This window comes from Notamacropus eugenii, chromosome 6 (assembly GCF_028372415.1).
Source record: "Notamacropus eugenii isolate mMacEug1 chromosome 6, mMacEug1.pri_v2, whole genome shotgun sequence".
Taxonomy (NCBI): domain Eukaryota; kingdom Metazoa; phylum Chordata; class Mammalia; order Diprotodontia; family Macropodidae; genus Notamacropus; species Notamacropus eugenii.
The window spans coordinates 113,879,819-113,903,767 of record NC_092877.1 but is presented as its reverse complement, the minus strand read 5'-3'; the positions used below and the strand labels follow the sequence as shown (position 1 = coordinate 113,903,767).

The following is a 23,949-nucleotide window of genomic DNA, read 5'->3' as shown; positions in this document are numbered from 1 at the left end:
TTGTATTATTATGTTTATTATCTTTAACACTGTCATCATTATTACATATGTTATATGTGTGTGTGATGTTATTATAGCCAACAGGGACAATGGATAAATGGACAATGATATGTGACACTCATGTAAAGCATTTGACATATTATCTCATTAGAGCTTCCCAAGAACCTTGTGACATGTGTGATTTTTGTCCACATTTTTCTGATGAGAAAACTGAGGCTCAGAGCAGTTAACTGACTTGTTCAGGGCACAACTGAGGCAAGATTTAAAACAGTTCCTGTTAACCCTAAACACAGTGTTCTAATCTTTATGTTACCTAACATAATGCAATGTAGTAACCCACCCTCAACCCCTTAAACCACTATGGAACCACCCTAATTTCCCTCGTATGAAGAAGCATGTGTTTAATCTAGAAACTAAATGCTGTTTTCAACTGGCATAAAACCCCTAGAGAAATACCAAGCCACAGTTGCCACAATATAGATTCAAGGGGCTCAGTTATAATGAGGTTAGTGCTGAGAAGGCAGAATGTCTAAAACCTAGTCATCACAAGTCCTTGGCCCCATTAAATTTACTAGACTTTAAATTGCTAGGACTGGCAGGTTGGAAAACAAATGAAAAGAAAGTGAGTGAACCTATTTTTTTTTTATTTAGGTGTTCTTTCCTAGCACAGATTCAGATTGACAAGAAGTATATTTTATCTATGTAGGTAGCAGTCTTAAGAGTCAAGATTTATGTTAGGTTGCCTTAAGAATACTCTGTCAAGTTTCAGAGCCCTGAAATTCATGGTGTATTGCTCAAGTGGGAGGTTGATAGCTAAGACATTCAGCTAGGCCCTCAATAAGTAAATAAAAATTTAAAAATAAAATGAAAAATAAAAGATAAACAATTGATTAAGCCACTGATGCATTTTAGGAATCAAGTGTCATGCACCTATTGAACTATTTCAAGTCTAAGCAACTATCCAATTGTAATTTTGTTTAATAATAAAAAAGTCCCTGAACCCCCCTCCAAAATAAAGTCTCCAAGGTTACAGACACAAAGCAGCTGCAGAATGTTCAATTCAACAAAAAATTATTAAGCACTTACTATTGGGTCTACAAAGACAAGATCCAAATAGTTTGTGTCCTCAAGGAGTTTGTATTCTGTTGAGGGGATACATGTACGCAGAGAAGAGAAGCAGGTGCAAGATAATTGGAAGAGGTTGGGAAACGGTAACATCTGGGAGGCTTAGGAAAAGATTCACAGAAGGCAACCTCAAAAGTCAATACGAGGATTGTTCAGTTGTTTTAATGTGCTAACATAAAATCTGTAGCTTATTAGTTTGATTCAAAAACAGATCCTGGGCTTCAGGACATATAGGAAAAAAAACCCTAGGTATGCAGAGATATTTTCCTAGCAACAAAGAATAAGACATATATATATATATATATATATATATATATATATATATATATATATATATCAAAATGTTTATTCTAGAAATTCTGACTAGATGTTAATCATTTGCCCAGCAGTTATATGATTTGTGCACTGGTAGGGCTGTCATTGCGGCTTCTGTCAAGAAATACACTTAAGTCTCCTGTGTTATACTGAAGGAAGTAAAAGTTTTTACTTGGCATTTTGGAAATAAGAAGTAATATCAAATATATGTCCCTGCTTTGGCTTTGTTTAGCCCTCACTGAGAGACCAAAATGTTTCCTTGTAGTTGAAGATGTTTTAAATCAAATACATTTAGGTAATTTTGTAAGGAAGACTGAAACTTTTTTTTCTCCCTCAAGGAAAATGTCCATGATTTTATGCAGTTGGTGATTTGCTGCTTTAAAAGTCAAATGAGGACAGATTTTTCTATTCCATTTCATTCTGTCCTAAACTCTTCTATTCTAATTGTACGTTTTAAGATAAAGCACTAGTCTACTGTAAATCAATACACACATTATTGAGTGTCAAACACATGGAAAGGATAGAGGATTCACAAATGTTAAAAACATGGTCTCTTGTCAAAGGGCTTACAGTCAGGTTGGAAACGTAAGAGACATGCATATAAACACATCTATATGTACATATGTGTATGGAGTTGGAAAGCAGGAACATAAGACACATCCATATGAAAAGATAAAAAGATGATAGCACAGGAACTTATGTCAAATAAATTCAGAATAAATATTAAGACTCTAAAAAGGAAAAAAAAAATACACGTAAGCTTAGTACCTGAAGAAGGAGATAGGTTCTGCACCTGGCTTTGAAAGTTCTCAAAAGGCAGAGTGGAGAGAATTCGATGTTTGCCACAGAAGGGAAATTGCAATGGGCTGGGACCACACATCCTAGACTGGAGAGAAGAAATTTTAAAGAGTTCAGAGTAAAAATAGGCAGGATTGCATGGACTAAAATTCTGCAAAGAAATCAGGCCAAGAGAGGAATCTCTCAAGGATGAAATTCTGAATACATAGAGAATGTTTTGATGAGGAAGAAGGGAAGTTGGCTAGGAATTCCAATGTGAGATGAACAAGGAAACTGCCCATCAATTTAATTCGTTGAAGATATATATATAGGGAAAAAAAAGCAAGGGCAAGTAGTAACTGCAAAATTGTGGCAAGATCCTAGAAACATAATCTTGCCTATTAAGCTTAGAAAGAGTTGAAGAAGGCAATGTTAAGGTCAGATTTAGGAGAGCAGTTTGAGTGTGAAAGAATTCACTCAGATGTTCTCTGTAAGATATGCAGGTCTTGTTAGCAAGAAGCTAACGAAAGGCATTTATTGGGATGATGCACCAAAGCAGGCCTGTTTCCAAGTGGAAGAGGTAGAGCATAGGCTTCCCTAAAGGAGCCAAGCAGCCCCTGCTTGCTATAGGAGGCAAAAGCAGGAGGCCCTGCTTTTTTGCTCCTCCAAAAGCAGGAGTAGAGCAGCCCCTATTTCTAGGAGGCAAAGGCAATTAGCTAGGGTAAAGGAATGGTTTAAATACATTTTTATGGAATGGGGGAAAGGGGACAAGAGAATAGGAGGAGCAAGTATGGCTCCAAAATGCCTGGGATATCAGGCAATCTACAGGAGCCTTGATCGTAGAGCATAGCAAAGAGAATAGGAAAGGGGAAGAGTTGTTCTGGAATTGGGGGGGCTTTGTGAAAGTCCATGGTGGGGTACTTCAATGCATGTCTTCTCTGATCATTTTTCTGGCTGGTCACACCCTGCATCTTATCTCCTACCCTGCATCCTGCTTACTTCATTTGCCTCAAGCACTCCCTTCTAACTCATCAGCAAGGAAAGTAAAGAACAACTAAGTTATCATTTCTGAAAACTATAAAGGACATAAGAGATCATTTAAAAAAAGGAAAAGACAACTGCTTGGGGCAGGTTGAACACAGTAACTCATGACAGAGAAGGGCAAGAACTCTTCAATTCTTGTTTTGTTTGTTTGTTAGTTTTGTCAAAAAGAATGATCTTTGACCTGAAAAGAGTCTGAATAATAAGGCTAATGAACTCATACAAAAGATTACATTAAAAGGATACATTAAAAGACAATACCTTGCTACCTTTAAGTCTGGGTAACTCAGCCCATACTAACAGCTTCCTCAAGTAGGGAAAGAATTGTCAAATGTGATCAGTGATGGTGATCTCTCCAATGTCCCAGTTTTCAAAAAAATAAGGGAAGAAGAAAAGATTTGCAAACTATAGATGATGATACTTATTTCTAATTTATTTTGTATTTGGTTACCTAGCATACACTTTTATTTATTCACTTTAATATGTACATATAATGTATATATATATCTTTGTGTATATGTATGTGTGTATGTATATGTATATATATATATATATATATATATATATATATATATGTATGTATGTATGCATGTATACTTACATAAACTTTTTTCCCCTATTCAAAGGTAGGCTTATTTCACGTTGAAACTGTCTATCTTTATAGTGGCTTCCTATTACCTCCAGAACCAAACACAAAACTCTGTTTAAAATTCCAAGCCCTTCATCACCTGGTTCCTTCCTACATTTTTATCTTTTTATACCTTACTTCACCCCATGTGTTCTGTCATCCACTGACACTGGACTCTTTGCTTTTCTTCTCGTAAGAACCTCTATCTCCCAACTCTGAATATTTTCACTGGCTGTCCCCTGTCTAGCAATGTTTCCCTTCCTAATTTTCCTGATTTCATTCAAGTCTCAGGTAAAGTTGTACCTTCTGCAGGAAGCCTTTTGTAGTCCTTTTTACCCTTAGTGCCTTCCCCCTGAGATTATCTCCAATTTATTCTTTACTTACCTTATTTGAACTAGTTGTTTTTTTGTTTTGTTTTGTTTTGTTTTTTGCACACTATTTTCCCATTCAATTGTGACTTCCTTAAGAAAGGGGACTGTGTATTATGCTGTTTTGTTTTTTGCTTTTATTTGTATTCTCAATTCTTAGCATAATATCTAGGCATATGTAGGCATTTAACAAATGTTTGCTGAATTGATTATTAGTTAATAAATGCTTTTTGATTTATTGGTTGAGCTATGGTAAAATATTAGACCCGTTATCAAAGAGATGGCTAAAGGAAAAGGGGGTCACAAAATACCAGTATGTCTTTACTAGGAACAGGTCATACCAAACTAACATTATTTTGTTTCCAACAAGGTTATTTGAAATGATTCACTATTTATCTACAGTGCCTGTATGATATAAGCATATGGACCAACTTGACAGTTTGCCTACCCAACACAAGTCATAAACTAGGCCACAAATATTTTTGTGCGGCTTGTTTTTCTAATATGTATGGTTGTTCCAATCTCTTCGACTGCCAGGTAATACCATGGAGACTTAGTAGTGTTCCAGAGCAAAATGCAAGTAACAAAATATTATCTGCACATAGGAGCATTTAAAGAATTTTGCCAACCACAGGGGATACTTTGGGTTTAGAATCTATGAATGTTATTTTCAATGATTCATTAGGTAAACTTCATTTTCTCCTAGTTTTTTTATTCCTTTCTTAACTTGAATTCAAGTGAAGTACCACCACAGATCTTCCAAAAATTATGGAGAATAGGAAAGGTACTTCAGTCCTGGATATAGAGAAACATCTCAGTTTTCAAAAAAAGGAAGAGAGTGTACTGAAAATTATAAGCTGTCAGACTTGACTGTTTGCTGATTCTATATTAATTTTATTCAAGGGATGCTTTATGAGCTTTTAGAAAAGAAAGTGATGTCTACTAAAAAGCCAACACGGCTCTTTAAAAAGAGGAAACTATTACAATTGAATTTCAATTCATTTTTATAAGGTTATTAGAACAGAAAAATGCTATCGACATAGTATGACTAAGGGGATTTCAACAAAGCATTTTACTACTGTTATTCTTTTGAACAAAATGGAGAAAGGCAGCACAGCACAGTAAATAAAGAACTTTGAGTCAAATTGACTTGGCTATGAGAAAACAAGCACAATAACGCATTGTTGGTAGAGTAGTGCAATTTCGTAACTATATCACCAAAATCAATGAATTGTGCACAGTCTTTTGCCCAGCAACATCTCTACTAGGCCAGTATCACAGAGATCAGATAAAAGGATCTGTGCGTACAAAATACTTAATAGCAACTCTTTTTTTTGGAGTGGCAAAGATCTAAGGGGATGCTCATGAACAGGAAAATGGCTGAACAAATTATGGTATATGAATCTACTGGAATATTATTATGAAATAAGAAACAATGAAAAGGTGGGTTCAGAGAAACCTGGGAAGACTTTTATGAATTGATGCATAACCAGAAGAACAATGTGTGTAGTAATAACAACACTTAAAAGACACGCACTTTGAAGACTTTGCAATTTTATCAATGCAACTACAAGTCATGATTCAAGGGGTATGATGATAATCCATGCTACTCGTTTCCTGATGGATTCAAGTTTCATGATGAGATATACAGTTTTAGAAATGGATAATGTGATTATTTGCATTCCTTCTATATGCATATTTGTTATAAGGAATTTTTCTTTTAAATTGGAGGAGATGGGGAAAGAAAATAAAATTATTTCAAAATTATTTTTAAAAGAAAAAATGAGTTTATATCCCACTATACACATTTACTAGCTTTGGTCAAGTTGCTTAGCAATTCAGATCTTCAATTCACTCTTCCACAAAAAGAAGCTGTTGGATTTAATTGCTTCTAAGAGCCCTTCCAGCTCTTAATCTATGACCCTGTGATCCTAAAATTAGTCTAAATGACAGTATCCTTAGATAGATTCAGAAACTGGTTGAGTAACAGTACTGAGTGCATAGTTACAAATTCATCTAGGGCAGCCTGAAGAGTGGTGTCCAGGGGAACAACTCAGGGATCTCCTCTTGGGCTCTTCGACATTTTTACCGATGATTTAGATGAAAGCATTAATTAAATACCTATTACATTTGCAGAAAACACAAAATATGGGGGGAGGGGGTATCTAACAATGATAGAGGACAGTTGGGATCTAAAAGATCAAGATGGGTATAAACAATGTAATTAGTTGAATGAAATCACATTGAACAGAAATGTTTTTCATTTTAATTTAAAAACAACTACTTCAAAATACAGGATGAGGAAGAAAGTTTATTTGAAAAAGCTCTGAGTTTTATTTTAACATAATCTCAATATTTCAACAGTTTCATGGAAGCAGAAAAAAAGTAGCTCAATCTTAATTTGCAGTAAGTTGTCTAGTATCTAGGATAAGGTTAATGCAGTTCACTCTTATGCAGAAACATGTATTGCCCTCAGTTCTGAGTGACATATCTTGGAAGAACATAAAGCAAATGTAGTTAATCTAGAAAATGAAAATCAGGATGATGAATGAACTGAAATTGGGCCATAAGGGAACTAGGCGTGGTTAGCTTAAAGAAAAGAAAGTTGCCTTCATATGTTTGAAAGCTCCTAGAAGGATAAGACATTAGTTGACTCCAGAGGGCAGAAGAAGGGGCAATAGGCAGAAGTTATTAGGAGGCAACTTTAAGCTTCTTATGAGGGAAATCTTTCTGGAATTTAAAAATGACATTTGTCTGGTTCAGGAGGTGGTGAATTTCCCCTCCCTGAAGTTCTTCAAAAAAAAAAAATGTTGAATTATCAGGAGTCAGAGATTTTACAGAAGTAATCTTTGTTCCAGTGTAGTTGGACTAAATAATAAATACATCATTCGTCTCTCTAAGAAGAACCTGTGACCATATGAGCTTTGCAGCTGTAACCTTTTTACTAATGTCTTCTAGTTTAATTCATAGAGAACACATTAGTGTGGATGTGACAATTTCTTCTAGCGATGTGCCATCACTTACTTACTAAACTATTAATAAACGTAATGTAAATGCTTAAAGAAGTATTTCATTTCACTGTTAACCTCCATCATCACCACCCCACCCCAGCATCACATCATGAGAAATGATACTGTTGGCTCCCATTTTATCTAGCAGTTTCTGATTTCCTAGGGGCTTTATTCACAACAATGAAAAAGAAATGCATTTTATAGTGCGTATTTTAAAGATTAAGTAAAACAAAGCTCAGAGAAAATAAATGACATGTCCAAGGTCACAAAAATACTGAAAGCGACATTAAAATCCAGGACTTCTGATTCAAAGTCCTGTGTTCCTTCTTACGCTGAAGTGTTTCTCAAAATGTCAAGAACAAATGCACACAAAGAAAAGTTAAGAGTCAATAAGTGAGGGAGAGAAAGAGGACATTGGAGGCTTCAAAATTGGGTCAAACAATAGAATAAAGAAAGGTAATATCAGTGGATCAGGTCTGGAAGTCACTTTAGAGACCAGGACACCACAGATCTGAAGAGACATCATGGGTCTTTTCCATTCTTGGTAAAGCTGCTTTCCAATTCTGTACACCTTTCTACTTCACAATCTGCTCTCTCCACAATTGCTATCATTCTCTTAATTGCCAGATTTAATGGGCTTTTATTCTCTTTATCCCTCTTTACCTCTCTGCAGTCTTTGATACTATGGATCTCCCTCTTTTCCTTAATACTCTTATCCCTAGGTTTTTGTGACTTCTCTCTCCTAGTTTTCCTCATTCCTATCTGACCACTCCTTCTCAGTCTCCTTTGCTGAATCTTCCTTTAGACCTCATCATTTAACTGTGGGTGACTCCAGGGCCCTTGGCCTGGCATCTTTTACCTCTACTCTCTATATTTTATCATTTGGAGACTTCATTTCTTATGGATTGCATTCACTTTATGATCATGATTCTCAAAGCTATTTATCTAGTCCTAACATAGCTACTGGCCTCTAGTTTTGCACCTCCAACTATGTATTATATATCTTGAATTGGATGGCCTGTATATTTTATAAACTGAACATGTCCAAAACTGAACACATAATCTTTCCCCTCACAAATTTTCCCCCTTCCAAATGTCCCTGTTACTTCCAAGAGCAGCACCATTTTTCTAGTTACATGATATTCTGAACCTTCATTCAGCAGCATGTGGATAAGAGAGAAGACAATGGGAGTGATCCAAGGTTGGATGTGACAAGGAGTCTAGTGATTCAGGAGAGGACAATGTAGAGTTAAATTGCTTCACTAAGGGTTTGAGTTGTAAGAAAAGAGTAGTTAGTGGAGGGGAGACAGTGTGGGAGAAAACGGGGGGGTCCAGAGTTTAGAGGTCACTGTGCAGATAAAGAGGTGGATTTTGTAAAAGAAGGTGTAGAGGGAGAGGAGAAAAGCTGATAGATTATGATCGGATAAGAAGATTTCAGAATACTTGAGCATAGTGGTGGTACATTTGTGTGCAATGACAAGGTCAAGGGTATAACCACCTTTGTATGTAGTGAGGTTGTATGGAGAAGTATCTCATGAGAGGTGAGTAGCTTGAGGAACTGAGTAGTTAGATATTTGAGAGAAAATCAATATGTACGTCAAAGTCCCCTAGTATAAGGACAGAAATTGAAGAGGAGAGAAAAATTATGAGCCAGGTATCTAACTCACTGAGGAAGAGAATAACCTGTGAAAGCTATAGACAACAATTACCAGAATTTTGATTGGGGAGCAAATATGAATGGCATGGAAATCAAGGGAAGAAAGGCTACTGAGTCATGAAGGGGAAGAACTTGGAAATGGCAATAGAGACCAAGGAGTATTCCAGTTCCCTTACCTTGAGGAGAACGAGTGAAGGTACAGCTAGTACTTGAAAGAGTGGCCAGGGAGACTGTGTCATCAAGGGAAAGGTAAGTTTCAGTAAGAGTTAGTAGATGGATGGAGAGAAAGAGGAAATATTTAATATGAAGGGAAATTTGTTGCCTATGAACAGGCATTCCAGATGGTGTAGTGGAAAGGCTATGTAGAATTAAGCTGAAACTTTGGGGTGGGAGTGTTGAAGGGAATGGGAACAAGGAATGGTGTGATAGGGTATGGGGAATGAGGTTTGGAAGATAATCTATAGGAATTCATAGTCATTGGAATGTGAATGATATAACTGGGTGTGAAAATATTCTTTGTTGAGTGGATATCACCTCTTGTCTACTCTCAAAGGACAGATGCTGCAGGATATGAAAGGCATGAAATTAAAAGAAGGTTGATCTTCTTTGTGCTAGAGACTCTCCACATCGCAGTTGCAAGAGCAGGTTGGCAGCAGGAGGTGGAGACTGCCTTGTACTGGCACAGATGGAAGTGGTTGTATGGGGTAGACAGAAGACATGGCCCCAGCCCCTAGCATATGCCCCATTCTTACCTCTGATACTGCCGCCACTCTGGGTCAGTCAGTCAGTTGACAAGCATTTATTGAGCTCTTACTACACGGAAAGTACTGGGCTAAGCCCTGGGAATGCAAATATGAGCAGAAAGAAAGACCAGCACAGACCTTTATTACCTCACCCCTGGACTACATAGCAATAGTCCATCTTCTAGTTGGTCTTTCCTGCCACAAGTCATTTGCCCACCCTAATTCACCCTCTACTCAAGTTTAAAGGTGATCTTCCTAAAGTGGAGGTCTAACGATATCACACAACACCCCAACTCAGTAAATTCCAATGGTTCCTTCTTAGCTTCAGGATCAGACTTTTTCAAATCCTCTGGTGTTCAAAGCCCTTCATAATCTGCCGCACTCCCCACCTTTCAGTTTTCTTTCACCTGACACCTTCCCCCACATACTCTGTCATCCAGTGACTCTTGTTCCTAAAACATGACATTCCATTCAGATTTAAGGCATTTTCACTGGCTGTCCTTCATGCCTGGAATGTCCCTCTTCTTCATTTCTACCTCCTGGCTTCCTACAAGTCCCAGTTAATGTCTGACCATCTACAGGGAGCCCCTCTCTACATTCTAGAGCCTTTCATCTATTGACTTCTTCCAAATTATCATATACATATATATATATAGTTAGCTTATACACAGTAATTAGCATGTTATCTCCCACTTTAGATTTATAAACTCCTTTTTGAATTGGTTTTTACCTTTCTTTGTATGCCTAGTGCATAGCACAGTGACTGACATACAGTAGGTGATTAATAAATGTTTATTGATTGACAGTTGTCAGCAAGATAGAGAAGTAATAGGAAAGAGTATTGGATCTTTGAATTACTTCCATTTCCAGGAGTGGTCAAAAGAACAGACAACCTACGGTCCTATAGGTCATCAAAAAATGGCCAGTTTGAAAGATTTGCGACTTCTGTGTTCTCTTGATTGAAAAAAGAGAAGTCACAAGGAAATTAGTGCCCTGTATCTTTATCCAAAGTCTATCACCAGTTTGGTCCTGACATAGACAGATCGTCAAATTAGCAGATCACTTAATAGCATACACATGGACAGAAATCAAATTAGGTAAAAAACATTTAATCCTAAAACAATCCTATTCATACCATGAAGCTTGCCCTAATTCTCCCAGATGGAAGCAACCTCTCTTAGAGCACGTTGTATCTCACCTAAAGCACTTACTACATTCTGCTATGAGTACATATTTTATTTTTCCTACCAAATTGTAAACTCCTTGAGGACAAGGACCATGTTTTGGCCTCTTTGGTCCTCCAGAGTTCTTACAACAGGCCCCTTGCACATAACAGGTACTCAACAAATGTCTTAAATTTGGATTCATTCCCAGACACAACTATTATTTGGCATCACAAAGAGTCCCAGTAAACATTTCAAAAGTTTATTCATCTCACAGATGTTTAAGGTTTGGTGACCCACCTTGTTACTTGGCACTCTTACACATATCTTACTTTCCTTCATTTGGTTCCCATTATAGACAGATTTGTGTTATTTGGTTCTCTGTTGTGTTCTTTGTAGGAGTGGAAACAATGATGAAAACAAATTACCTTTAATGGGAGATGTCACAAGCTTTTTGATGCTTGCTTATCTGTTCTCTTCTTTAGAAGTCATTGTTCCTGCTAGAGCTTAAAATGTATCCCATTGTGTAATACTAGAGGAAGAAAGAAATCTAAATGAATGCACGTGCAGCATCCTTTTGTCTAGCAGAACTTGTCTGCTCAATCACTATCTCTCTAGTTTCCTAAATTCTTAAATATCTTTTTCCTCTCTTAAAAACTATTAGTCACTAAAAAATGATAAATGAGATGTAATTCAACTATGATGACCTTTTATAAGCATTTAAAATAATTAATAAAGAACAGAGACACACACATGCTAATCTGTACCTTAAAATGCTCATCTCCATGAATTCAGATAAAACACTGCCTTTCTCATTGGCCACTTTTTAGTTTTTCTGTATATGGTATGCACTGCTTGTCTTCCTTATCCAGAAGGGATGATATGTTATCTCAAGAGTAAATAAAAACTAAAGATACAAAGGCTACAGCACAGATAATTATTGCTAATTAAAATAATAATGTTATTGCATATTTTATTAGAATGATGGATCTGAACATATCCTAGACTATTTCTTTCCCTGATATGAATTCACTTATTACAGACAGAAACTAACTTGGCCAAATGTTATTCATGGGAATAACTCTTAGCAGATTAATTCAGTTCTGTTTTTAATTCTAATGCAAAGGATAACCATCTTTTACCTTAAGACAAATAAACAAACTAGTGAAATAATTAGTTTTCTTATCAATCAGGTGAGGATAACATTACCTATTTTTCCTTACAAGGTGGCTGCAAGACTTAGATAATATAAGGAATATGAGCACAAATTGAAAAGCATGAAGTACAATATAAAAGATCATCTATTATTTTATTAATAAATTATTTCAATTCAAAATTTAAAATCCAATTGAAAAATATGACTAAATATGAATTTAATACCTTTCCTAAAACAATTACCTATTTATAGATAATAACTGAAGTTTCAGAGGTGAGATATAGATAAGTATAGATATATAGGCATAATAAAATTCTGTTTTATGAGACTTGTGCTCAATTTATGCTGACCTGAGGAATGAAAGGGTTATGATGTTCAATAGAGAAGAAGATTTGTATATAAAAAAAATCTGGATTTGTCAAAATAATAAATTATAACGTGAGAATTATACATAATTCTTTGAAAAATTGCGATTAGATTTTTGGAGTAATTTCCTATTACATGTTCTGTTCACATTTTATCATTTTCACACATTAAGTTTAGTAGAATCTATGATGACTTTAGTGATGGGCCAACAAAGAAGGGATAGAGAAGGATGTCTTCAGAAAGAATGGAAGGGAAGAGAGAAAGGAAAATAACAATAATGTTGCAATAGATAAATTTCCAGAAAAGGTGACTAAGGACATTCACTGCTGCCTACATATGAGTGGATCAGGCAATCTCATGGCTTCTCATCCCCAGATCCCATATCTTCACACAAGCCATTAGGAATAAAAAACCCCTGAAAAGAGACAGAAGTCCTGAGATGCGGAGTCAGTTCTGGGGGTTGTTCTAGTCTTATACTACCTGCTGTCCATGATAAATTTTCTTGTTTCCCTTTATTTTGTTGTCAGAACTCAGAATTCTTCATGCCATTATGATGTTTGGATGATGTTACATGAGCTGGAGATTATCCATTATGACAGGAAAACTGCATAGCATATAACTGGGAGGAAAGGATGCATTTAAAGCCCAAGAGTAGGTCATTGTACTCTTCAACATTTGTTGCAATTTGAAGACCAAGAGGATTAATATTATCTTTTTTTTTTCTCTATAGGAGGTCAGGCAAATGATCTGATAATGGGGAAGAACTCAGATTTTGTTTTAAGTGGAAGCAGAGCTTGTGTTGTAGGATCTACCAAATAGAATGTCTAAGTTCTTTGCTAAGAATAGATTATAATGATATTCATAGCTGTACACTTTTTTTGTATTTCATCCTTTTTGAAGGAGCTCTAAGAGCTTTTGTCAATCGAATTAGCAGACATATGCAGACATACATAGACATATACATGCTTGGTAAAATGCTTCTAAGTTATTCTCTAATATTCTCCCCAAGAGAAGGTAATATGAAGATTGTGGAAATTGAGACACAGAGGGCAGTGAGACAAAACACCACATAGCATATGGGTTGTAGATTATTAGAACCCACTGATATCTGTCTCTGAGCCAAAGACACAGTAACAATGGAGAATTTTAGGAGAAAATAACAGCATTGTGACTAGAGGAAGGTAAATTGTTGAAAGCTAGACTCATTAAAAGAATGGACCAAAGGGAAAAGGCTCCACTGGTTTCTTGGAACGAACATTAAATTGGAAGTTCTAGGTTCTACTAGCTGAGCGGTATGCGTCATTTTGCTCATTTGCAAAATGAGAGGTTTGGTATAGATGATCTCTGAGATTTCTTGTAGGACTAAGGTTAATAGAGAGCTCGGTACAATGGAAAGGGGTTGAATTTAGAGTAAGAAGACCTGAGTTCAAATCCCACTTCTGTCATTTACTAACTTTGTGACCTTAGACAGGTCAAAACCTAGGCTTTAGTTTCCTCATTTATAAAATATAGAGATTAGATCATAGATGGTCTCTAAAGTCCATTCCAGCTCTAAACATTTTGTCCTGTGTATTGATTAAATGTAGACATAGCACTTTCTTTTATGAATTAAAATGAGGAGTCAGCAGGACAAGTAAGATTCACTAAGATCATAGAAGGAATTGCTGCAGGTATCTCATAGAACTGGTGCTGTAAAATTCCTAAAAGAATGGCAGATATAGAAATATATTTAAAATGGATATATACCTGAATTTCTTTTTTTCCTTTGTCCAAAAACTAACAGTGATAAAAGGAAGAAAAATCCAACTTCATTACATTGTAGAGTTAAGAAACCATGCCAGGCACTGTGCTTCCAACCAGAGATCAAAGAAATCCTCTACGAAACCCTTTGGTTTACAGAACTCTGTCAATCAGACTGTCAATGTTCCGGATTATTATCCAAGTAGCAATCCCAAATTTTGCTGGATATATCAGATCGTCTCCTGATCCATAGGTAATATTTTTCCTAGTGGGTTTTGAAATTTTTATGTTGACTTTAGGTTCATGTGCCTGTCCCTCAAAATTTTCTCAGGCATTAAGGATATAATCTTTTATTCACAAATAATTGGGCTGGTGTTATCTAGGCAAATTTCTATGTATAGCCATCATGATAATTCAGGAGATGATTTATCTTAATTGTGAATTATCTTGGACTCTTGCTCTTCCTCCTCCATCGTGGTTTGGTTTTGATTTTTTTGGCATTTTCTTTGCTTTTGCCTTCTTCCTTTGAGGATATCAAGGGTAGAGATGTAAGTTTCAAAACTAAACAGCTACTCTGAAATATTACTGTCCTGTCAAATATTTTTCTTCATAATCACACATCATGTATGTGACAACAACTGGACTTAAATTCAGTTTTGTCACCACTAAAATGCCCCAAGGCGCAGCTAGGTGCCTCAGTGCATAGAGCAGCAGCCCTGGTGTCAGGATTACCTGAGTTCAAATCTGGCCTCAGACACTTACATGCTATGTGACCCTGAACAAGTTGCTTAACCACAATTGCCTCAAAAATAAATAAATGGTCCAATCTTGTACAAAAATAGGTACTTAAAAATGAATGTCTTTTAAATTAAATCATCTGAATCCATTTATCCTAATAATTAATGATAATAATAATAATATCTACTCTCTTAACTAAAATGTCTCTCTACCCGTGAGAATAATACAATTTGTTCCAATGTTCCCAAATCTTCAAAGTTTTACCCCTGCTGCGTCAGATAACCTGTTTGCATTTTATATAATCATATAGCATTTTGAAGCTGAAGAGCATTTTATAAACAATAAAAGTCTTCAGGATGTTTTGGGTGGGGACAGGGTGGGCAATAATAGATATCACTGAGGTAAACAATCACTCTACCTCATAATGTTAACATTTACATAGGATTTTAAACTTTGCAAAACATTTTTTTTACATATGTTAGTATCTCATTTGATTTCACAAAGTTCTGTAAGACAGACATCATTATTATCCTCATTTCATAGGTGAGGAAGCTGGAGGTGAAAGATGAAGTGTCTTATCCAAGGTTACCTAGTTAGTATCAGCGGTAAAATTTAAATAAAGGTATTCCTGAATCCAAGCCATGTATTCTACCCATTACACACCCTTCTTTTTGTACAGGGATTACTTTGTACTAGAATTCCAAAAGCAGCAATATTTTGGATTTAGATAGACACTGTGTTGGTTCTTTATACTACAGACCTCAAATCTGATAGAGCTCCTCAAGATATTTTGAAATTTCACTCAGTGTGCCATAATGAACGAAACTATTCAATAGATTTTATAAATTACACAAACGTACATCATGACATTTTTTGTTTTTATTTACCTCCTTGAAATAGAAATAGCACTATTTGAGAAAGTTATAGCAGTTAATTAGACAGAAGTGGCTACTGGTGGCGATGCAGCGTTCACTTTCTCATTTACATCTTTCCCCATGAAGCTTGAGCATGTCCACTTCTCTTCATTTTTCCTCTAAAATTCAAATTTCTATTCATTCTGCAAAACAGGCTTCCTACTTCATCTGAGTTGTTCAAAATGAGAACCAGACGCTCAAAACATATGCCCACAGATTTGCCTAGCATAGCAAATTTAATAAAATGATAATGATAATAATAAATGGAACTATTCCAGCAAAAATGAAACAAACCAGCCTAAAGTATCTGATCCAATGGGTGAGTCAATGCATTGTAGCATCAATACTCAGAAGGAGAAAAAGATTGTGACCTTTTTTTTTTTTAAACAAACAGCCCTATACCAAAGTTACCAAGGTGGCCCACAAAGTTAGAAAGTTGTACACACAGCCAAACATCATGTGATATGGTAAATCAAAGTTAGCTTTCCCTGAAGAAGTGAATCCCATATTATTCTTTGTCCTCTAAGCTAAAGGCTTCCTCTGGAATTTCTGTAAAGGAGGACATGAAATGTAAAATGTTTCATATATAGACTGAAATAATTTAAATTTGCATTTTGTACTCATTTGTTGTATTTATCTCTCCAGATTAACAAGGTGGTTTTTTCCTGTTTACAAAGATGGAGAAGTCGAAAAGTGGTGATTATTATTTGGAGAGCCAAAAAAAGGCATCGTTATTATATGAATAAAAGGAGACCATATGTCCACTTCATTTTTGGTAAAGTCTCATTCTTCTCTACATGCTTCCAAAATTTCCCACAATAGTTCTTAAAACTAATTAAATACATGCAAATGTGTGTTTTGTATCTGACATCTATAAATCGACATGGAATTCGAAGGGAAAATATTATTTAGAAATATAATAAACAGTAAAATATAATAAAATACCAAGTCTCAATAATAAATCCTCTCAAATAAAAGTTGTATTTTTGTTTTTGTGAGGGTTCTTTGGCTCATAGAATTTTCTACGTTAATATCAATATAGCAAGAGCTTAGAGACTTTACTCCAAAAGAAGATAGGAAGAGAAGTGCAAAGAAGGAATATATTTATTATCCATAATGTGCCAAGCACTGTGCTAAGTGATTTTATTCCAGATGTCTCATTTGAGCCTCACATCAACTATGAGCAATAATTACTATCATTATGCCCATTTTGCAGTTGAGGACATTGAGGCAGATAGAGAGTAAGGAATTTGTCCTGGATCAAAGAACTAGTAAATTTCTAAAACCTGATTTGAACGCATTTTCCTGACTCTAGGCCTAAAGCTCTAATCACTGAGATGAGAGAATCAAGTCAGGAAAACCTGGGTTCAGATACCTACAAACTGTATGACTTGGGAATATCCCTTAGCATCTCATGGACACCAAGCTACTCTAAGACTATTAATTGCAGAACTCTCTGAAATTCACTGATAGCATTTGTACACCAAGGGATCCTTATGTCACTGGAATCCCAGATCCACACCAAAACTAATATATTATTATTATTTACAACTTCTCCTCCAACTCCCATAAAACTCAAACGTTTGCAAAATGCTTTTGCTCACAATAGCCCCATATCTCATCCTGGATTTTTACACTCTTACAAACTACGTTAAATTATTATCTAAATAGTGGGGGCAAAAACTAAGAAACTATTTAGGACTCTGAAAAGTTTATATTCAATTTTTGGGGTGGGGGAAAATCTCTTAAAATGTGTTTTGAAATCTAATGACAACAGATTATAAATGTACTAAAGTAAGATTCTTAGTACTAGACCAATTGAAAGGTCTCAATTGTACATGATTGAGTGTTTACTCACCACAAAGAGTTCTGATCTAGTTGACTCCTAAGCATAGCAGAATCCTCAAACAGTACCAAATGTAGCCAAATTTTTGAGCATCATTTTCATAATGTAACAGCCAAAAAACGAAATAATTTTAATCCTTCTTTTCTTTTCAAGCAGAACTGACCTATATGTCGGATATTTTCCCAACCATGATCTCATCAGTGGATAGGGTTTCCTTTGATTTCCATTATTTCAAAATATGTTAGGAGCTCTTTATAAACAGGAAAGGATCCAAATAATATTTTGCATAAGAAAGACTGAGGAAACACTCTCCCCAATGTCCTATGACAAAATAAATTACTGGATAAAAATCTTCGTAAATATCAAAAGGCTGATGTTTTCCTTTTTGTTTGTCTTTTTGTTTACATTTCTATTCTGGTCTATGTCCCCAGTGCAGGAAAGTTCTTCAAAAGATGTATTTCTGTAGAGTTGTCAACATATTAATAGAGGTGGCACTTTTCAAATCAAGTGGGAATCGGTTCTATATTTCAAGTGTAGAACAGGAAAAGGCTTGAATTCCTTAAGGGCTCCAGACAACTGTTTATTAAACTTTCACAGGATACTTCACAAAACAGAAACAGAGGGCAGATACAAAAAAGCCTAGAAGAGAAAAATCACACTGGATGCCAAATTCTCCCTCTCAACACAAAACTCTTGCTCTCTCTCTCTCTCTCTCTCTCTCTCTCTCTCTCTCTCTCTCTCTCTCTCTCTCCTCTCTGTCTCTCTTTCACACACACACACACACACACACACACACACACACACACACACACACACACACACACTTCGATGAAGGTAACAGACATTTCTTTTATCCATTTAAAGGAAAACCTTAGGTACTCTTTATAATGGCAAAGGTATTCCCAAAGTCTACAAAACAAAAATTTGCCAGACACAAGATTAGACCCAAAGGTGAAAGTTGACCTCTTTTTCATGAGCAGGGTCTTGGGAGTATAGAACAATCTTTCATCTAGAAATGTACAGAATAGTTTACTGAGGTTATAAATGAAGGTAAAGCAGGGACAAGGGAGGGATACTGATAACCTGAATTCAAATGCAGAATTTGGTGGAAAAACATCAGCTCAAACCAAAAAATCAAGAAGAATTTCTAGTCAGTTTTATCTGAAGACATTGAGTGGCCTTCTGAAAATCATCCAGGTAAGCAAGGTGCTTTATCCATAAAACAGGACTGCTGTTCCTCTAGACATGTTTCCCCAAGGGTACTCTATTTTTTCCTAAACATGGCCTTTAATTAAGATCTTTAGAGGAATGAAAAAGAAAACCAGTGGAGGCTTGAATGATGAAATTGAAAATAAGGGTCACATACATAAAAATAGATTTAATGGATAGAAAATTTTATCTCCATAATAAAATATTGATCATTACTAAAAGGTACAAAAATAGGTGACTTTTATTTCATTTTGACTTATCAACAATAAGTCTATGCTTAGCTAAATACTTGATTTAAATGTAAGCAGCAACTTGAAAAAAAAGTAGAAGAAATAAAGCACAGATATTCAATTCCTCTCAGTGAAAACAAAAGGAATGTAATTTTGCCATAATTCTAAGATGATAAAAATAACTTGGAAAATCCAGTTTATCAAAAAATGTTCTCATTAAGAAAGTTTAGAAAATGTACTGGTAGTTCATTGTAGCTTGTTTTTCTAATGCCTGGGCAAGAAAATCATAAATACACAGCACTTGCAACAGTCTCGTTATTTTTCTTTTTCACTGATAGGTATATCTTGGCTTCTTCAACATATAGATCAAAATTTGCCCTCTCCCAGAAGCATTCCAATTAATCCCAATCCTAAAAATTGCTTTCTTCCTTTGAATTGTCCCTGTAGTACTTATTTGCTTTACACAATGCTATTTCCCATTTATTTGCATGTAATTTTACAAACTTTCTTAGAGGCTTTATAAGAAAAATGGGAACAAGGACACATTACTAGGGGATATAAAAATGCCAGAGTCCACAAGAAGCCTGTCAGGAAGGCAAAACTCCAGAATGTCCTTTCAGGGAACACTAAGGAAAATAAGAAGCCAGTCTTGCCCTCTCTGACCCAACCCCCAATGTATGGGGGCAAGAAGATAGAGGTGGATCATTGCTTGGAATGAGCAGAACCATAGTGCCTGGTACAATGCCAGGCAGAGTGTTGTTCAACTGTTTTTCATTTATGTCTGACTCTAAGGGATCCCATTTGGGATTTTCTTGGCAAAGATACTGGAGTGGTTTGCCATTGACTTCTCCAATTCATTTTACAGATGAGGAACTGAGGCAAACAGGGTTAAGTGATTTGCCCAGGGTCACCCATGTTAAGTGTCTGAGACCAGACTTGAACTCAGGAAGTATGAGTCTTCTTGGCTCCAGAGTCAGTGCTTTTTCCACATTGCACCCAGCTTCCCTTCAAAGCAAAACTGTACATTTACTTTATACTGGCTAGCTGATTAAGTAGCACAGGAATTCCCTAAGTTTCAAAACCTTGGATTCTAAATATCCTATACATATATACAGTCATTTGATCACTTTCTTTCCTTTCCTCCACACAAATCAGTCCCACTGTGGTAAATAACCAATCTGATTTGGGCTCCTGGCAATATCTAGTGGTGACCACAGGGAATTGTCTGATCATTTGTTTCTTCCCACTTCATCCCCACTTTCTTCACCATGTAGATTACAATTAATCAATGTTTTCTACTTTTAACCTCTTTTTTAATATTTACATGTATTATTTATTGAATTTTAATACTCTTTTCTTTTTACATTTTGAGTTACAAATTCTCTCTTCTCTTTCCCAAGCCTTTCCAAACCCACTGAGAAGGTAAGCAAAGTCAATTATACCTATGAAATTATGCAAAAGACATTTCCACACTAGCCATATTGCAAAAAACCAAGAAAGATAAAGAAATTGAGAAAATTATGCTTTATTTACATTGAGAGTTCCATAGTTCTCTCTCTGGAGGTGGATAGCATTTTTTTCCTTATGAGTCCTTTGGAAATGACTTGGATCATTGTATTGATTAAAGTAAGAAAGTCTTTCAAAGTTGATCCATCATTACAACATTGAAGTTACTACACAGTGATCTCCTGGTTCTTCTTACTTTGCATCAGTTCATAACAGTTCTTTTCATGTTTTTTTTTTTTTCTGAAATCACTCCCCTCATCATTTCTTACAGTATAATAGTACTCCACCACAATCATATGCTACAACTTGTTCAGTCATTCCCCAAATGATGAGCATTTGATTTCCAAAGATTTCCAATTCTTTGCCACCACAAAACAAGAGCTACTATAAATATTTTTGTATATTAAGGTAATTTCCCTTTTTCTCTAATCTCTAAATGGTATGCATAGTTTTACAGTCTTTTGGGCATAGTTACAAATTTTTCTCCAGAATGGTTGTGCCAATTCATTGCTCCATGACCAGTCCATCAATATACCTATTTTTCCAACATGCCCTCCTGCATTTGTTATTTCTGATGGGAGAAATGATAACTCAGAGTTGTCTTAATTTCCATTTCTCTAATCAATCATTATTGAAAGCATTTATATGACTATGGATAACTTTGATGTGTTCTTCTGGAAAATGCTGTTTATATCTTTTGACCATTTATCAATGAAAGAATGGCTCTTATTTTTATGAATTTGACTCAGTTTTACATTCAGTATGTATTTGATGCTTGCCTTTTTATGTTTCTCTTGAGTCTTGCATTAGAAGGTCAAATTTTCTATTCAGCCCCGTTCAAGCATCAGTAATGCTTGAAAGTACACTATTTCATTAGATGTGGATTTTTTTTCCTTGAAGATTTTCACTCAGTTTTGCTCAGCAGGTTATTTTTGGTTGGAATCCCAGCTTCTTTTAGAATATCATATTCCAAACCCTCTGTTCCTTCAATATGAAAGCTGCTAAATCTTGTGTGATCTTGACTCTGCCTCCATCCTATTTGAATTTTTTCTTTCTGGGTTGTTTGAAGCACTTTCTCTTTGATCTTGAATTTCTTTTGGGGATCTCCTTCAGGAGGAATCAGTAAAGTTTTTTTCATTTCTATTTAACCCTCTAGATCTAAGATAGCAGGATAATTTCCTTGACAACTTCTTAAAATTTGATGTCTAGGCTCTATTTTTGATCATGACTTAACACAGTTCAATAATTCTTAAATTATCTCCCCTTGATCAACTTTCCAAGTCATTTTTTTCCTAATGGGATAGTTCATATGTTCTTCTTTTCTTTTCATTCCTTTACTTTTGTTTTGCTTCTCGATATATCATGGAGTCATTAGCCTCCACTTCTCATTTTGAAAGAATTTTCTTCAGTGAGATCTTGTGCCTCTTTTTTCATTGGGTCAATATGTATTAAGGTGTTTTTAAGGTGGTAATTACTTCAATAATTTTTTCACTCATAAAAAGACATTAATTCTCTTTTCATAATTTTCTTGAATCGCTCTCATTAGTTTGTACAATTTTTCCTTTACTGCTCTTGTCTCTTTCTTTAACTCTTCCAGGAAGTTTATTTTCCTTCAATCCAATTAGTATTTTTTTTCTTTAAGGATTTTTGTAACTGTTTTCACATTGTCTTTTTCTGAGTTGTACCTTCATTACCACCTCAGTAGCTTTTTATGAACAAATTCTTTTTTGCTGTTGTTATTTGCTTCTTTTTCCTTCCTATTTCTTGATTTTGAACTTTATGTTAAAGTTGGGCTATATTTACCTGAGGGTGGGAAGGCATTGTCCCAAGCTTTAGGCCTTTTTGTGTTGTTATTTTCAGAGATAATTCTGGGGGCTTGCAGGTTTTTGTACTTCCAAAGTGGTATGATGGTGGGAGAGGTATGGTCACTTCTCTCCTGTACTGTGCTCTCATCTTTACCAAAGAAAAGCCCCTGAATACGTGCAGCCACAAGTCTTAGCACTCCTCTTTTCTTTTGAACTGAGACTAGGGTCCTTGTTCCCTTATGACTGACCATTAGCTCGCCTATATTTTAAAATCTTTTCATTCCATGTAATTTGAAGTTTATAAATATTTAGAATATCAGTAGCAAATAAAAGGCTATATTTAAATTTTTATGGATTAATGTTATGTTGGAATGGGCAACAAGTATAAATGTTTTGGTACCAGTATAGTTTATCTAATAAATTCTCAAAGATATTTAGAGGTTTGTAGCTATAGTAAGAGGCACAGGCTGCCTGTCTCCAACCAGGAACCACATACATGTATTCAATCTCTCTCTCTCTCTCTCTCTCTCTCTCTCTCTCTCTCTCTTTCTCTCTCTCTCTCTTTCTCTCTCTCTCTCTCTCTCTCTTTCTCTCTCTCTTTCTCTCTCTTTCTCTCTCTTTCTCTCTCTCTCTCTCTCTTCTCTCTCTCTCTCTCTCTCTCTCTCTCTCTCTCTCTCTCTCTCTCTCTCTCTCTCTCTCTAAATACCTAAATTAGAGACTGGAAAACCAGCTTCATGCTATGAGACTGTCATGAGCATCACAGTAAAAGATGATGTTATTAAATACACACAGAGAACTGGATAAATTATTATTCTTCATAAATCAAGACTGAAAAATTATAACCTCAGGGAAAGCAGTCTGACAACTCATAAAATATAGAATCTAGGGCTAAATGTTACAATCCTATTATACTCTATGAGGTCACAGTATAATTCCCCAAAGTAATTATTTTCCAGTGTTGGTCTAAAGAAGGAGAATTGATTTACTATACCTAATCAATATGTTGCTTATGCTACTTCTGATTGTGGGATTTTAGAGAATTCATATTGCAGCTTAGCTCAGCAGTGCAGACTTTTGCATATAAAATGAAAAGTAGTTAGCTTAAATTATTAAATAAAAGCCATATAATTCAAATTTAACCTTTTTTAAATCTCCTCCAAAACTCACTTTTAATACATATTGGTGTTCAAGTAAAATGGTGAACTGGAGAGATAGTGGAAAGACAGTGTGGTAAAATAGAAAAAGTACGTGCTCTATAATCAGACTACATGGGCTCCAGTCAGACCTCTGATGCTTATGATCTCTGTTACCTTGAGTAAATCTTTTTATCTCCTTGGGCCTCAGTTTCCTTATCTATAAATTTAAGAGATTGCACTAAATTACCCCAGAATTCTCTTTCATGTCTGTCTCTGTGATCCAAAAAGATTAAGTATTTACCAATTTTCTCTACTAACAATTTTCTTCCCAATGCCTCATCATTCTGTGGAAATAACAATGGCTTCTGGAGAGCTATGGTAGTAGAATGTGAATTCTAGGAGGTCCAAAAAGATGAAAAGGATTTGAGGTTCAGAAAGGAATTCTATCTTCTCAGGAGCAGCCTTTTCAAATTTA

The 23,949-nt window shown here is 35.5% G+C and overlaps 2 long non-coding RNA genes across 2 annotated transcripts in view; one reads left to right on the top strand and one right to left on the bottom strand.

Moving 5' to 3' along the window:
• The window catches only part of LOC140510568 (uncharacterized), a 41,206-nt gene extending 28,246 nt beyond the window's left edge, over positions 1–12,960 (bottom strand). The window contains exons 1-3 of the long non-coding RNA XR_011969290.1: positions 12,831–12,960; positions 11,257–11,360; positions 2,209–2,326 (exon numbers count right to left, since the gene is read on the bottom strand). This is a non-coding gene — a long non-coding RNA (uncharacterized lncRNA). The remainder of the gene's footprint in view (positions 1–2,208; positions 2,327–11,256; positions 11,361–12,830) is intronic.
• Positions 12,961–13,001: 41 nt separating this feature from the next.
• LOC140510567 (uncharacterized) lies at positions 13,002–16,511 on the top strand. Its single transcript, XR_011969289.1, has 3 exons — positions 13,002–13,083; positions 14,134–14,343; positions 16,388–16,511. It is a non-coding gene; the product is annotated as an uncharacterized lncRNA (long non-coding RNA).
• Positions 16,512–23,949: the final 7,438 nt, after the last annotated feature.